The sequence below is a fragment of the Meleagris gallopavo genome, chromosome 5, assembly GCF_000146605.3.
Source record: "Meleagris gallopavo isolate NT-WF06-2002-E0010 breed Aviagen turkey brand Nicholas breeding stock chromosome 5, Turkey_5.1, whole genome shotgun sequence".
Classification (NCBI taxonomy): domain Eukaryota; kingdom Metazoa; phylum Chordata; class Aves; order Galliformes; family Phasianidae; genus Meleagris; species Meleagris gallopavo.
The window spans coordinates 15,360,272-15,375,996 of NC_015015.2; the positions used below are offsets into that span (position 1 = coordinate 15,360,272).

General features: G+C 40.0%; 1 long non-coding RNA gene across 1 annotated transcript; it reads left to right on the top strand.

Moving 5' to 3' along the window:
- Positions 1-6: 6 nt before the first annotated feature.
- On the top strand, positions 7-15,389 carry LOC116216657. Its single transcript, XR_004159853.1, has 5 exons — positions 7-1,098; positions 5,263-5,339; positions 5,740-5,810; positions 6,571-6,630; positions 12,210-15,389. It is a non-coding gene; the product is annotated as an uncharacterized LOC116216657 (long non-coding RNA).
- The last annotated feature ends 336 nt before the right edge of the window (positions 15,390-15,725 follow it).

Sequence of the window (15,725 nt, forward strand, 5' to 3'; positions counted from 1 at the left end):
CTCCCCGCCGGGCGGTGCTCCTGCGGGCGCTGATGGGGTGTGTTCCTGGGGCAGCGCCTCGGTGCAGTTGCTGGGTCACCCGCACGGTTGCGTTCTGCTCAAAGTTCACAAGTTTTACTGCACGCCCGATATTTTTAAGTTGCCCTTTGTGTTTCTTGATGCGGAGGTACGGTTTGTTCTCAGGCGTAAATTTTATAACTTTAGCAGAAGCTTTTAGAGTATTTGCATTCGGTATCAGTCACCGTGAACGTTTGTGGGAAGGACTGGCTGCAGAGAAACTTCTGAGAGCCGTTTGCCAGCATTGTGGATTCATTCCTCTGTGGTCATCAGAGGATCGCAGAACGGTTTGCTTGGAGGGAACCTTACAGCCCACCCAGGTCCCGCTCCGTGCCGTGGGCAGGGCTTATCCTCACCTGCTCGGGCTGCCCATCCACCTCTGCCCTGAGCTCCTGCAGGGATGGGACATCCACAGCTCTCTGGGCAGCTGTGCCAGAGCCTCACTGCCCTCTGAGTAAAGGATTTCCTCCTAACATCTAACCTGAATCTCTTCTTTTAGCTTAAAGCCGTTCCCCCTTGTCCTATCAGCATTATACTGTGTAAAAAGTCAGTCCTCCTGTTTATCAGCTCCCTTCATGTACTGGAAGTCTTCTGGTGGTACTTAGTAGGAAACTGTGTTTAAGGTTGTTAATAAAACACGCTTTTCACATGGAACTGGGTTTAATTTTACTTTAATTACCCAAGCGTTGCAGTTGCTAGAGATGGCATGGATTCCCACAACACAACTTTTGAACACATGGATGTTACTGTAACAAGGAGTTGCTCCTGAAGCTCAGCCTTGCCATGCCACGTTGTTAAACCAGATTAGCACAGTTTTTACATTTAATTTATAAACCCCAGAAAGCTTTACTTGGACTAGAATTCATCAGCAGGCAGTGACACTGTGATAATATTAGTAACAGCACTTGTATATTGTTTTATAGGTGCCTCAGCCTGTTCAGTGCATGCATGGAGTGGGCGGGCACTGCATAGCGTGGGACCAGGAGATGCCATCTCTGGTCCCAGTGGCATGAAGGGATCACTGCAGTTCGGCGGTGCATGGTGAGTTTGAATGGAGCTGAAGGAAGGGCAGCAAACTTTATTTATACCCTCCTGCAGGCTCCGACTTGTGATCTGAAAGCAAAGTGGACTGAAAGGACTCTCTCTGAGAATAACTTTATCTAAAACTTACTTCTGCTGCTATTCTGGTGGCTTTTCAGTTTGATTGCAGTCAATTTTGTTATTTTTCCTACTTTCTAGCAGCTTCCTACTGTAGGTCTTTCATTCAGTAACACAAAACGTTGCCTTTGAAAATCAGAAAGTCAGGTGGTCAAACCGTGATAGCATGCTTCAAAAATAAGTCTACTGTGTTAAACTATTTTGCCTGCCCATATTTTGTTCTGAAAACCAGCAGACACATGGTGACTGGCTCCAACTAGATGTCATCAGAAATTTGTTGTATTTCGTACTGTGAAAACCCCATAGAGAATTTCAACACAACTTTCACTTCCTAAATTCATGCTATCATTTAGGCTTAGTCGTCACAGGAATGCAAAGGGTCTCAGATCTGAAACTTTTATTGCTTCCTGGTTAATTATCAAAGAACAGGCATGATGGCATTATTTCTTACAGGAGTAAAAGTTTCTTTCAGTCACGTTACCCGGGATTTCAGTCACATGATGATTTTGTGACTTCCGCTGGATAATTTTTTTCTGATAATACAGGGCTGAATGATGTAGAATGTATGCCAGATGAGTTTATTTCAGTGTGCATTGGCAGGAATCAGTAGTTTTTAATTCCCAAAGTAGTGTTCCTAAACTGTGGATAGTCACACAATTTAGAAATAACTACATTTACTCTTTCCTAAGTTTGTAGCTCTTTCCACCTTGAGGAGATTTGCATTTTCAACGTCTCACATAGGCTGTGACCCTGTAATCATAATACTGCAAATGTTCTGAAAGCATCCAGTTTTCACTTAAAAATTGAGTTATTAAAATCTTTATGTGATGAGTGGTTTTGTAAATCCACATCTTTTAAGACATGAAACTTGAACTTTGGATTTGAGTTAGGTGTGGAGACCGCTGCATTGCGCTCGTGTAGGGCATCACACAGGTCCACGCTTCTACGTCTTCAGAACCAGACCCTCAGTCCTTTCACCTCCATGAAGAACAACTGCATCAAATACTGTCCAGTGGTACAAAAACCACATTCAGTTTCCAGAAAAAGATGTGGCTTTTGCTGAACTAATGGTGTCTTGTCCCTGTGTGACAGGAATGCTGTTGTTTATTTTTCTTTTATTTGCAGATCTGACTTGAAGACTGTAGTTATGAGCAATTTTGAGGAGTACAAACATGTAACTGAAAAGTCCATTGACTACTTGACAATTTAACTCAGCATTTGGGATTTTTTTTTGCCTACTTTTGTTATGCAGGACTTTTGCATAGCCCGTGTAAGCATTTTTTGAAACAGGCATCTGGATGTGTGTGTGCCACTAACAAAGCTGAGTTGTCATACATGTTTTGGCTCTCCCACAGGCCTGCCTGGCGAAGGGCACCTCATGCAGAGAAAATTTTATAGCACAGAGGAGTACCTGGGGACAGAGCACACTGAATAACTCAGGGTGATGCTGCTCTGAGCCAGCCCCGAACTGTTAGTAAGACACGCTCCAAGCTGACTCCCATGCATAGTTTGACCCCTCCCCCCCGTTCTCCATTGCTCAGATGCACTGAAGCACTGTCCAATTTCATTGCCCCAAAGCACTCCTATTTATTGTACAAGCCCTATGCTAAAATCTCCAAGTTTGTCAAAGCATTAATAATAAGCTCGTTTAAAAATAACGCTTGTTATTGTCTTGTAGCTGCTATAACTCCTGTTGCAATTTTAAATTGCATATATACTATACCCAAATCTGTACAATCAATCCTGCTGATGGTAAGGGCACAGCGATGCCACTTCGTGAAGTAGAAACAGGAGGAAATAGAAGTGGAAGGAAGAGGCTGCAGTAAATCAGCAGGTGTAATGGGCTTGATTCTTCCTTCGAGATAATGTTTTACCTTCTGTTGACAGTAAGCAGATTTTCGATAGCTGTTATTTTTACTATTTGGAAGAAATGATGTTGTACAAAGCGTAACAGGTTTTACATTGCAAAGGGCATAGCGAGCAGTGGATAAGCACTTTCTATTGCATTGGATACACGAGGAGTTTGTTTCTTTTGTCTGCCGAGTAAGTACGTGTCTTCCCGCAATGCCTTTGAGAGGATCAATCCCTTCCACTTATATCCATGCAGGAGCCTTAAGCACCCGATGCTGCACCTCCCAGAGGAGCCGTGAGGTAGGTGTGCCACTGCCATCAACGTGTGATTGCTTCCAACTGGTGTCACACATCAGTTTGTACCGATGGTTACAAACTTGAAGTTAAACATCACAAATGCATGTGAAAACGAATAAAATTAAAGACCATTTTCTATCAAAATCTTCTTAATTTATTAAAAAATATACATTTTCTCAGTAACAGATGGTCAATAATAGATGATAGATGGCCTCCTCTGTGTAAATTAATGGCTCTAATTCACTTGAGGGCTGCTGCTGATGTCATAAGCTGCCAGAGTGCAGCTTGAGTGATTTATTAACAGCTGCAGAAATCCTAGAGTGAATTACATCCTTGTATTCACTTAGGGTCTGCAGATTGTTATTTATAAGATATGGAGGTTTGTGTTTCTTCTATATTATAGAGGAATCTTTTATATGATTGTAATATATGGGCATGGTGTAGGACTGACTAATGTGGAAGTTCAGCTCCCCGTCTGCAGCAAAGGCAGTCAGATTTTCTCTACTCACACTTATCAGCATCAACCCTTTATTTTTAAAAGAAGCTAATCAACATCAGCAGATGTTCATTTAAGTCCTGCTTTATGGTTTTTTTTCCCCCAAAATGTCAAATACAAATAATATCAGTATCTTCTTTCCCAGGAATCCCTGTGTTCACTCAGTGTTTGTAGTCACTGCCCCTCTTCACGTTGAGCTATGTCCAAAACAAAAAGATAGTTGAGAAGTTGATGCTAGAGAGAAGTAAGTGCAATCTCTATTAATATCTGGATGTGTAGGAAGAAGGCAACAGATCCAGAAGTCTAGAAAAGGTGTCTGGAAACCAAAATCTCCCACATACAAAGAAGAGATTGTCCCATCTCCTAATGCTACCTCTGTGTAGGGAGAAAAGCTTACCTTTCTTCCATGAAATTCCTGTTCAGTTAAAGAAAATGTTTTCTCTGTGGCAGGGCTCAGAATATGTTTATCTTACACATCAGCCCACCTTAACATCTCAGACTCATTTTTCTAAGACTCAAATTCTCTCTGCAATGATCCATACTTCCCAGATTTATCTCATCCTTCTAAAATGTGAACGTATGAAAGCATATTAAATAATATTCATTTCTATAACCTTCCCATCCTCCTGAAAAGTGGGAGTAGGTGTTACAAAATCCTGTTTCTCAAACAAGGGATATATTTCCAACAAGTAATGTAAGTCCTAGAGGAAGAGTGAAGGGGAAATGAGAATAAATAATGAAGAGTTGCATGGCAGGAAGGAATGGTCAGAATTCATTTGCAAATGACTCTGTTATTTTTTTGCTGAAGATGTAAAATTTCTCAACAGAATTTAGCTGTGAGTGTTTGAATGCTAGCTAGATTCCAGTGAGAATACTTCCAGCTTTGTCTCTTCTCTGAGATTAGTTTTGTTTGTCTATGGTCAGATCTTGCTGGTCATTAGGAGAAGGCTGCATTTATTGTCAGCAAGAAATACTGCTTTGCTACCAAATAATTGCTGTTTTACTTCTGCTTTCCTTCACCAGCCTCTGTCTATATGAGTGACCTGTCTCAAAGAGGTACAAATGATGATTTTTTTTTTTTTTTCACAGAAAACAATTTGAATAAAAACAAGCTCTAGAAATTGTTCAGTGCCTTGAGGCAGAGTCCTCTGAAGTCATTATGAGTTCACTAATTTCAGCAAGCCTATTATTGCTACTATAGCATCATGGTCAAAGCCCAGTCATTTTGAGATCCCACTATGTGAGATATTGCATGAATGTACAGAATGGTATCAAGAAACAGGAAAAATGTCTTTTTTCTGCTTTCTGGAGTGTAATGCTGCCCTCCTGATTATTTTGAAATTGCCTACAGATTTGTAGTAGTCAGAATTTGTATATCCAAAAGCTTGACTCTTCTTTCTTAGTTTTTAAATGTTTAGGAACTACGTATGGGGCAGATGACCAACTGGACCATAGCCTGTCCGTGATTTGCAACTTCCAGGTAATTTCTGAAACAGGCTCCTCCACTTCCTCTCAAATTGAATCTGAATCGGTTTATTTCCTTTTCCTCTTCAAACTGAGGTTAGTTTGTTTGTTGATTTGTTGGTTTTTGTTTGTTTGTTTGTTTTGTTTTACTTGTTCTGCATGCCTGCTTGTTTACTTTGGACTCAGTTTATACAAAGGATGCGGTGCAAAAATCTAAGAGCTTGTCAAGTAACAAGCTTAAGTTGCACTGATCTGTCATCTTCATGCTTTATGGTGACAAGTTTTATTGTCTCCCTGTAGCTCCATTGTCATTCAGAGATTCATTATATTGTCAGGGATTTTTCATTTTCTTTCATCCTATGGACAAGGAAAGCTATTAGTTCGATACTGTTGCAGTACTCAACACCTTTCTGTAGTCTCCCTTTTATAGTTGGGCTTTTCCTCCTTGTCCAGAATGGCAAATCACTTGAAGACTGTGGAGTCCCAGGTAATGATGTACATTATTTCTCCCTGTCTCTGCCTTATTTCTGTAAGTTTTGAGACAATTTGTTCCACAAACAGCAGCAAGCAGCCTAATGCTCTCAGTCCCTCAATTCCTGTAAATGACAAAATGAAGGTAGTTGTCACATGAATGGCTACCAAGAGAAACAGTGTGCTATTTACTATTTATAGATTCGTGGTAAATAGCAGTGGAGCAGGTTTGGCTATGCAGTCTCTTTGAATCAAGCAGACTGCACATGTAGTAAGGAGGGGAACAAGGGTGGAGTTTCGTGTATGCATTACAGAATTCTAAATCCAAAAATTATGCTATCTGCAGTTCTGTCGCTGAACAGTCTCCAGCTGTGTGAACAGCAAAGGCAAGCTTAGTGTCAAGTGAGTGAATGCAAACAAACACCCTTTCACCTCACAAGCTTTGTTACTGTTAAAGATGTTTTTTTGTTTGTTTGTTTCTTTTATATATATATATATATATATATATATATATATATATATATGTACATCAAGTATAGGATCCTGGAAAATTTCTGGTGGGTACTGGTCAGAATGCAATAGAGCATGCTGATTGAGGTGTTATTTGTCTGTGTATATTGCTTGAAAGGTCTGTCTCAAACCTGAAAAGTGTTTTTAAAATGATCCAAAGGGTATCCTGCTTATTTCACGTTTTTGTTTGTGAATTTTGAGGCACTGACAGTGTTCTGCTCATTATCTGACCATATAATCTAATAGTAATTATTTTCTGGTCACAGCTTTTGGTCATATTGGAGAGAGATGCTGATATTCAGCTTTCTCCTTCTCATACCAGCCAGGTGAGCCTTTGGTTTTCTCCTGATGGGGGATAGTTCTCAAGTGCACTTTTGTAACATGGGATGCTCACTCCTGTTAGGCTCTATCAGTACTAAAGACTTACTTCCCACTGAGTGTTGGATCCACTTGTGAATTGTGTTTCCAGTCTGGCATAAACCACGCAGGCACTTTAGCAAGAATGAATCCCATGAGAAGGGTGTTAAATCAAGCATGATGCTGTTTTCCCAATGGTTACCTAAAGCTCGAGCTATTGTTTCCAGAGAGGTTGCTTTACCCAGGAATGGTGCAGTGAGGAGAAAAAATTGCGGGTATGTAATTTTAACTTCACTCACAGGGTGAGCATAAGGATTTTTCCTCTCCCTGTAAAAAGATTAAAAATTAGGAAAAAAAAAAAAAAGAACGTTGCTGTTAAGCTGTTAAAAGATAAAAAGTAAGTCACGTGAAATGCTGCAGTATTCCTCTCAAGCAAAATTTTTTGCATTTGTGACTTGCTCAGAAAGAAAGAAGGCTATTTTCCTGTACAAGACTACACATTTCTGAAGTGTAAAAGAGGTTAATTTGAAGGAAGGGGAAGTATGAGGAGTTAAATTCTGTCCTTGGCTGCTTCATTCATTTGTTATTGGGAAGATTAAGAAGTATGAGCTAAAGCAAGTTTGGACAAGATATATCAACAAGTACAAGAGAGGAAAACAGCTTGAATTGGATATACACAGTTAAGGAAACTTCTTTTTTCCCTTGCATGTATGTTAAGATGGAAGCTAGTATCTTTCAGAGGTAGCTTTGGGAGCACATTGGAAGGCAGACAGACAAAATGTCCTTTAAAAGCCAGGCAGTTTTTGTTGAATTTGTATACAGTACCAGCTTATCAGTTATGTAGTCAAAATCACTTTTTTTTCTTCACTAAAGCTGTAAGATACACACAAATCATGGTGCTTCTCTGCTGAGGCACTTCTCCAGGTTCTTTGCTGTATCATCCCTACAGTTCTGCAGATGAGAATATCACACTATTCTACAGGAAAAGGATTGTTGTTTTAGAGCACTTTCTAAGCTTCAGGAGAGGTTCTGGAAGGCCCAAGGCAAATTCAGTCTGTAGAGATGGAATTTTCTGTAACTCTCCCATTTATTTTCCTGATTTATCCATATTATCACCAATGCCACGCTTAGGCTGACTGAGACAGGCTGTCGACCTACTCTTTCTGCAAATATAGATCGTTATAAATTATCACAAAGGAGGCAGTAGCTGCTCTAGATGCTATGGAAAATTTTGATCTTTATTCCAGTTGGTCATTTTGTTTGTCTAATGTCTGATAGAGTCTCTGGAATAGGTAACTCAGGCTTTGCTTACTTCAAACTGAAAGAAAAGTAGATCCCAGAAACATAGATTGATAGAATTGTTTGGCCATCTGGTCCAATTCCCCTGCAGTGAACAGGGACACCTACAGCTAGATCAAGTGCTCAGAGCCCCGTCCTGCCTGACCTTGAGTATGTCCAGGGACGGGACGTTCACCACATCTACCACCAGATCATTTGCTCATGTATAGTTTTCAGTTTTACAGTTACTTCATGTGCCTGTGATAAGAAAGTCTATCTCAATGGAATGGAATGGAATTACAGCTTTGATAATGTTCTGTCCTTAAATATGATAGAAAGTCTCACTGGACTCCAAAGAGCAATGCATTATATTTGCCTCATAACTGCTACAGGAATTGCTGTGATTGACCTGCTTCCTTGTAGCTGTAAAACACATTGAAATGTATTCTGTCTTCCTGCTTGCTCTCTGAGGAACTTTTTACAGGTATAGCACAGTACAACCCCAAGTCATCTTTGGTAATGCTACTGGAAATTAGGCTTTTTCCACTCCTTTATGGACTACGTCCTGATGACTTGGTCCTTTCTGTGAAAAGTGCAAAGTGGCAGATGTAAGAGGGGTGATTACAAATTGAGTCCCTGTGAGCATGGCTGATACTGTTAATGACAAAAGGATGGGATCAGAGAGTCTCAGAAAGATGGATTTCAGTGTGTTTGAGGAGTACCTGTCTATTCTGACGCTGTGGAAAATGCCTTCCTCTTGGTCATGCTCAAAAGCTGTCTGCTTGCTTTTCTACTCAGATGCAACTGTTTCCTAACAACTTGCAGAGGAGGTATTGGGAAAGCACAAAATCTTTCTGTTGAAAATGTGACCACAAGAGGTTAGGGAAAGGACCAGAATGACAAATTCCTCCATATAGTTCTCTCTCTCTCTCTCTCTCTCTCTCTCTGTTTAGCATCTATCCATGAGATAATGGCATCTATGACATAAAAGTTGCCCCAGTGTACAGATGCTGCTCTAAGTGTTGACAAAGAAACTGCCTATGCTCAATGACTGAGTACAGATCTGGCTTGCCTGATTCAAGTGCCTGAGTCTGTTGCTGAAGGCCTGCCACTTAAATGCCAAAAACTCCAAGTTGCCCCTGAGGTGAGATGGAGTGAAACAGGGAAACTTCCTCAGGAGGAAATACTGTGTCCAGATATGGAGTCCTCAGTATAGGAGGGATGTGAACATGTTGGAGCATGACCAAAGGAGAACCACAAAGGAATGGAACACCTCCCCTATGATAACAAACCGAGAGCTAAGGCTGTTCAATTTGGAGAAGAGAAGGCTCCAGGGAGACCTGATAGTGGCCTTTCAGTATCTTAAGGGGGGCTGGTAAGGTGAGGGACAGGGTCTTTAGCAGGGTAGGATAGGACAAGGGGAAATGGTTTCAAACTAAAAGAGTTAAAAAAAATTGACCATAAATATAATGAAAATGTTTTTTTACAGTGAGACATTGGCACAGGTTGCCCTGAGTGGATGCCCCATCCCTGGAGACATCCAAGGTCAGGCTGGATGGGGGTCTGAGAACCTGATCTAGTGTAGATGTCCCTATTCGCTGCAGGGGAGTTGGAGTAGATGGCCTTTAAGGATCTCTTCTGTCTCAAACAATTCTATGAGTAGCAGAAACTTTCCTTGAAATGTCTGAGTACTGATCGGCAGTCCATTCCTTTTAAGGAGATTCTGGGTTTTTTTGGTCTGTTATTTAACACATGAAGAGGAACTTTACAGTTCTGCTTTCAGAAGCACATTTTACCATCCTGTTAGAAAGCTGCTTCTCCAACATCTGTCTGCCAACACAAAAGGTCGTAACAGCCTGATTTGCCACTTGCACAGGGAGTCAGAGCCTATTTTACCATTTACCTTACATTTTACATATGTAGCTTTCTTTGCATCATCATTAATGTGTAAAAAATTAACTACCTGCTGGCTACCATAATAAATGCTTAATCCTGAGAAAAGGCTATCAGGCTCAAATTCTAAGGAGAGGTGACATGGCGGGGGAGCTGGCAGGGGAGGGGACTACAGACACTATTTCACAGACAACTACCTTCTGGGTAGTAGTAGGACACACACAGTTTGTGAATAATTAGGGAAAGCTGAAGGCAGTGGGAAGGCCTTCATTTCACTGAAGACCCCGAGGGTAAGAGCAATGCCTTGTTGAATGTCTGTCAGCCAAGCTGAGGCTAACAGACTATATCAGATCTTGTGTATCCACAACAGAATTCCAGGCCCTGTGGTCCTGTGCATAAAAGGAACTGTGTGCAAGCCCCAGCTGCTAAAGATGTTATTGTATCTGCAGCACTGTGCTAAATGCAAAGGGATTAGTGTACCTTGACAGCAATTTGTAAAGGTTTTCTAATTTACAGCTGTCTCTGGAAGTAATTGAGTGAGTTTTTGCTTCGCTTTCAAACAGCTTTTGTGTTGACATTGGGAAGCACAGAAGAATAATTGTGGTTTTTCCTGTCCAGCTTTACTCCTGGTAGTGTGTTCTTCTTCACAGGAGAGCAGAAATAGCTGGTATTTAACAGCAACTCCTTTAAAGAACTGCATGACTGAAATCTGAACTTGTTCTTTGTTATAGCTGCCTCCTGATAAGCCTGAGCCTTCTTTCCTTTGTGGTGGAATATCATAAACAGTCCTTTGCTTTAATTTTTTAAATAGAAATATGTAATTTCTGACGTATTCACTCTTGACTTCTGCCTTCCTTTTTTGTCCAGAAAATATAGATACTCTAGATATTTCATAGAATCATAGAATCATAGAATCACAAGGTTGGAAATGACCTATAAGATCATCTAGTCCAACAGTCTTCTCATTACCACTGCTACCAAGCTACTAAACCATATCTCGCAGCTCCTCATCCAGACGCTTCTTGAACACTGCCAGGGACAGTGACTCCAGCACCTCCCTGGGCATATGAGTAGTTTGGGTTACAATATAGATGTGTTAAAACCTACTTAAAATGATATTTGGGCAGCAAACATAGCTAAATGCTAAATGTCAAAATTATATTTCACAAGCTTGTCTCCTGCATCAGCTCCTCTTAGTTCCTGGTCTCCCAGGCCTTTTGCATCCCATGATAACAGCTAGCCTGTTCTCTATGATTTTCTTCATTCAGTGTCCATTAGGAGTAGCAGGCAGGGCCAGTAGGACAGGGTTGGCCAGTTGCACACAGCCTTACCCCAAAGAACTCACTTCATGCCAATGCCCTCTTTCCAGTCGTCATCTTGCCAGAGCCATTCAGGGCATCTCATGCTCATCAGGTTGGACTTTACTGTTAAGGCTGAACCAAAGCTTTGTGTGTGGATTTCAGGTGATACCTTCTGCATTCTTCTATAAATTGCGATGCTTCTTGTTTTCATTCTTTTTCCAGTTACTCAGTGTTGGAGTTAAAACTTTAGGCAGCAAGCATAATTGACAAGCAATCAGCAGTGGGCTGGTGACGGTACTTGTATGCTCTTAAAAGTCAAATGGCCCCTTCAGACTGGGAGATATTTGGCCAAGAAGTAATATGTTTATTACAGTTTATTACATATACTGATCCCAAACGGGGAGGGGGGGGGGGAAAGGAGGGAGGAATGCAGAAATAGAATAACTTCTCTTAGCTGCACATTTTTGTTTGTACATTTATTTACTGAAGGCAGAAAAATATGTTTGATTGAAGCACAAGTAAATGGTATCAGCAGGACTAGGAGAGGTGGCTCTGCTTTTGGTATATTTTTCAGCAGCATTTTGTTGTTAGTGACCAAACACTGTTCTCTTGAGTTATTCCGTTACAGCACATTCTAGCCTGTAGTCCACTCTGCTACGTCAGGGAATGGAAATTCCACAGACCTTCAGCCAGTAATTTGGTCATTAACAATATCAGATAATGAATAGTAGGCATTTTACAAAATCCTTGCTGCCTGTGGCTGATTGTACACCTGTCTATCCCGCAATGTGAAAATTTTAACTTATTTCATGAGTAAGATGATTTGATTTGTATCTGAGCCCTTTGGAAGCAAAAAGTTTTCTGAAGTGGAATTTTGTGGAGGAAATTTTGACCAGAGATCTATTAATGGACTTGTGGTGAGACAGTAGGTACACATAACAGAGTGACAGTGCCCTTTTATTTTCTTTTGGGCAGCACAATGTCAAGCTTGTTTTCAAACATGGGATTAAGGGATCTTTGCTCTCTTGCTGTTTACAATCTTATTTATGATTCCACTTCTAATCTTCCTCTTTTAGGAGAAAACTGTGAAGTTGGGTGATTCATTGCTGATAATACCTAACACCCCCTGACTCTGTTAGCAAAGCTTAGATGCAGATGAAGTGGTCATGGCTGTCAACAATGAAGTTATTTCAGAAATTTGGAGAAAACAATGGAGGGAGATGAATGTATGTCTTCTTTCAGCAGTCTGTACTTACTCAGCCTAAAGAATGTCACATCAGCTGTGCATTCTTCATACGGTTATTCTTTAAGACTAGCCATGGACTGTAGTTGATATGGTTGCCCATTTAATACATAATGGAAACAACGTTTTGTGCTGAACAATCTCCACTTGCCAGATGGAATGTGCTGCATGATGTCCTAAAGAGGTTGATTCCTGGAGAGACTGATGTTTCTGCTGAGACTGACGAGATATCGGGGCTAATGGACTTATCAGCCACAAGATGAGTGCCACAGAAGAATCTTGGAATTCTCTTGGAGTTTCTGATGAAATGTTTGTTCCCCATTGTGTTTGCACTACCCAAATTTATTGACTTTCAGTTCATATCTTGATACTGTACTTGTTTTCCCAAACCCTTAAAAGTGATGATACCTGTGTGCATGCATTTGCCCAAATGAACAGTAGAGACTTGTTAAAAACCGACTGCTGTGGAAAACTGGTCTTTTAATACAATCAAAAACATATTCTATAACTGCTTAATACTCACTTTTGTTTAATAGAAACATCCTCTAATCCACTGGAAGATACGGACCTAGAAAACTGAGAAATAAATACAAACCAGGGACTATCAAATATTTTACCTTCTGAATACTCTGTTCTTCTAGCTCATTGTCCTAAATTATCTTTTTTTCTCTAGCAGAGCAACATGACATCTCACTTGCATTCTGAATTTTTAGAAATACAAACATTTTTCAGGATATTTTTAATAAGCTGTTAGTAAAATGCTCTTCCTGATTTCTTGCAGACTCCTTTGGAAAGTTAAGGTTCCATAAAACCCTCGAGGAGTCATTTAAAAGAAAATTTAATGATGTTTTTGCTTCAGAGCTTATGAAAGAAAAATTTCTTTGGGAGGGAGGGAGAAGGGGAAGGGAAATTGAACTTTTCAAATCAATCTCCTGCAATGAGGAAGGCCAGCTCATGAATAAAACTTGTTAAAAACAAAGTTTCTAAGTAAAGGAAAAGGCAAACTGTAATTGAGAGCTACTATTCAAGGAAGCTCTTGAGGCCAACATCAGCAAAGCTTTTGGTTCACTACCGCAGTCCAGGCAAAGCAGCACTGCTGTAAAATAACTGAGGCAGAAAAAGGCTACAATTTACCTCCTTTATGGTTGCTAGGTAAGAACACACACAATAGCCAGTTCTGAGTTGCTTGACAGTTTTTTGGGGAGATGATGCCCCACAGGACATTGCCCTTACCTTTATTTAAACCCATGGAAATCTCTTACTAGAGAATATTCACATGGAGGATCTGCTGGCGTTGCCTTCAGAGAGAAAGATAAATGTTAGCACTTCAATCTCAGAATTTAAGACAAGATCTTTGGCCTTTTCTCCCCATAAATGCCATTCACTTAGTGTATTTTAAAAGCTTTATCCTAGTCTTACATGTATACCTGAAGCTACAATTCAAAATCAATACCTTCTCTTTAAAATTTATTTGATGCATTACTGTACTGGCAAGAATTTCCAATGGCAACACTGGGAAATTAGAGATTAGTTCATAAGTAAATACCTGAGGTCCAGCCTCAGAAAGATACCCTCGTTTAAAAAGAACAACTTCATTATTTTTGCTTTTATATATGATAACTGAATGAGAATAGTTTTCCTCATGATTAGAAAAAATGTGACTGGTATTATTTTCTTTCTTTCAGTGGCAGTTTCTGGGCTGTTAACAAATTTGGGGAAAATGCTTGTCTAATCAGGCCACATAAGACCAAATGCATCCTCCATCTTGGTCCCCTGGGTCATACGGAGCTCTTCACTGCATTGTTCCTCCTGGTGCTTAATCTGACCTGCTATGGAAGAGAAGCTGCTTTAATCATGTTTGCTTGCTACACAAATTTGTCTGGCAAACTGATTTTGCTATACTTTTCTTTACGCTAGAAATCTTAACAAAACACTTTCTCAACTGATGGCTTTTTTCTCCCAACAATTTGGGTCTAGCTGCTCGTTTAACAAATAGCAGTGTTGCTCTTTTCTTTTAGCACACTCTAATAAACCAAGAGTAAATTACTGGCTGACCTACTTACCGGGATTGCTTAAATAATCCTCAATATGGCAGTATAATTTGATGCCTTAAAATACAGGGCATACAAGTTGCAAGTTAAACAAAGAAATATTGAATGTTAATGAAAACACAATTGGGTAATATAATTGCCTAAGGGATATTATGTTTCATATCTAATATTCCCCTCCCCTTTTTTTTCCTTATCTGCTGCATTTTGTTCTTTTGTCTGGTAGATGAGCTAGTTACCCAATCTCTGAATGATCTGGGCACATCTGATCTGCAGCTAAAATAAGTTTACAAAAGATGTGGTTGTGTTTCTATCTTTAATAGGCAGTATGTTTTAAAGGAAGGGCCAAATGCATGGTTGCATTACCCCATTTTTTGCTTTGTGCATTTGTAGTCATCTCTATGCAATTCCCTGCAATGTCCCTTTTTAAAAAGAAGAAAAATAGCTGGGGAACAGGGGAATATATAAAAATACTTACTACATGCATTCTACATTATCAGCATTTCATATTACAGACTCACATTATAGAGCTGAACCTAAATTTCTCCAGATCTCAAATGACATACATCTACTTTCATGTTTGTCCATCTGGGACAACTGTTTTATAGCAATAAGTAAAATATGAGAGAGATGCTATCCTGTCATAATTCTCTGCTTATTTTTCTTTCCAGTTGCTCCCTCATCCCTGTTACATTGACCTGAATCCCCTTACTGTAAAACATTAGCATGTAGTGCACTCTACTGTTTGCCTATCTTAACAGTTACCAAATAACTCTAAGCTTCAAATAAGACGTACTTAGAGTTGCAGCTCAAATCTTGGCAAGGATGGCTCTACTTTTCATTTTTCCTGTGTGGTCACACCAGACTCCAAGTGGTCTCTAACTGAGAGATAGATTTTGACCTGAAGCTCCTGAGCATGGCTGAATTTAGAGATGCTAAACATTACTGGTCATCAATATGAATAAATTACTTCATCACAAATCCTTGAGTAACCAGATTTTTAATTTCCACATAGTTGCTTGGGAACCTTTTAGGATCTAGGTAGAGGTGTACCTGCCACAGAAGAAGCTATTCAGGGAACGCGTGCTTTCTGGTAAACTAAACAACATTGTACCTTCAGCTCTGTAGAAGCTCATACAATCTTGTCTTAAATGAAGTCTATTTATGACACAGCTATGTGGATTCTTCTATCTGGATGTGTCAGATTTCTGATCTAATGAATTATAGTCATCTGAAAAGAAATGGATACCTGATCCAACAAGCATCACTTTGCCTGAGGAAGGACACTATTGACTGAGAAA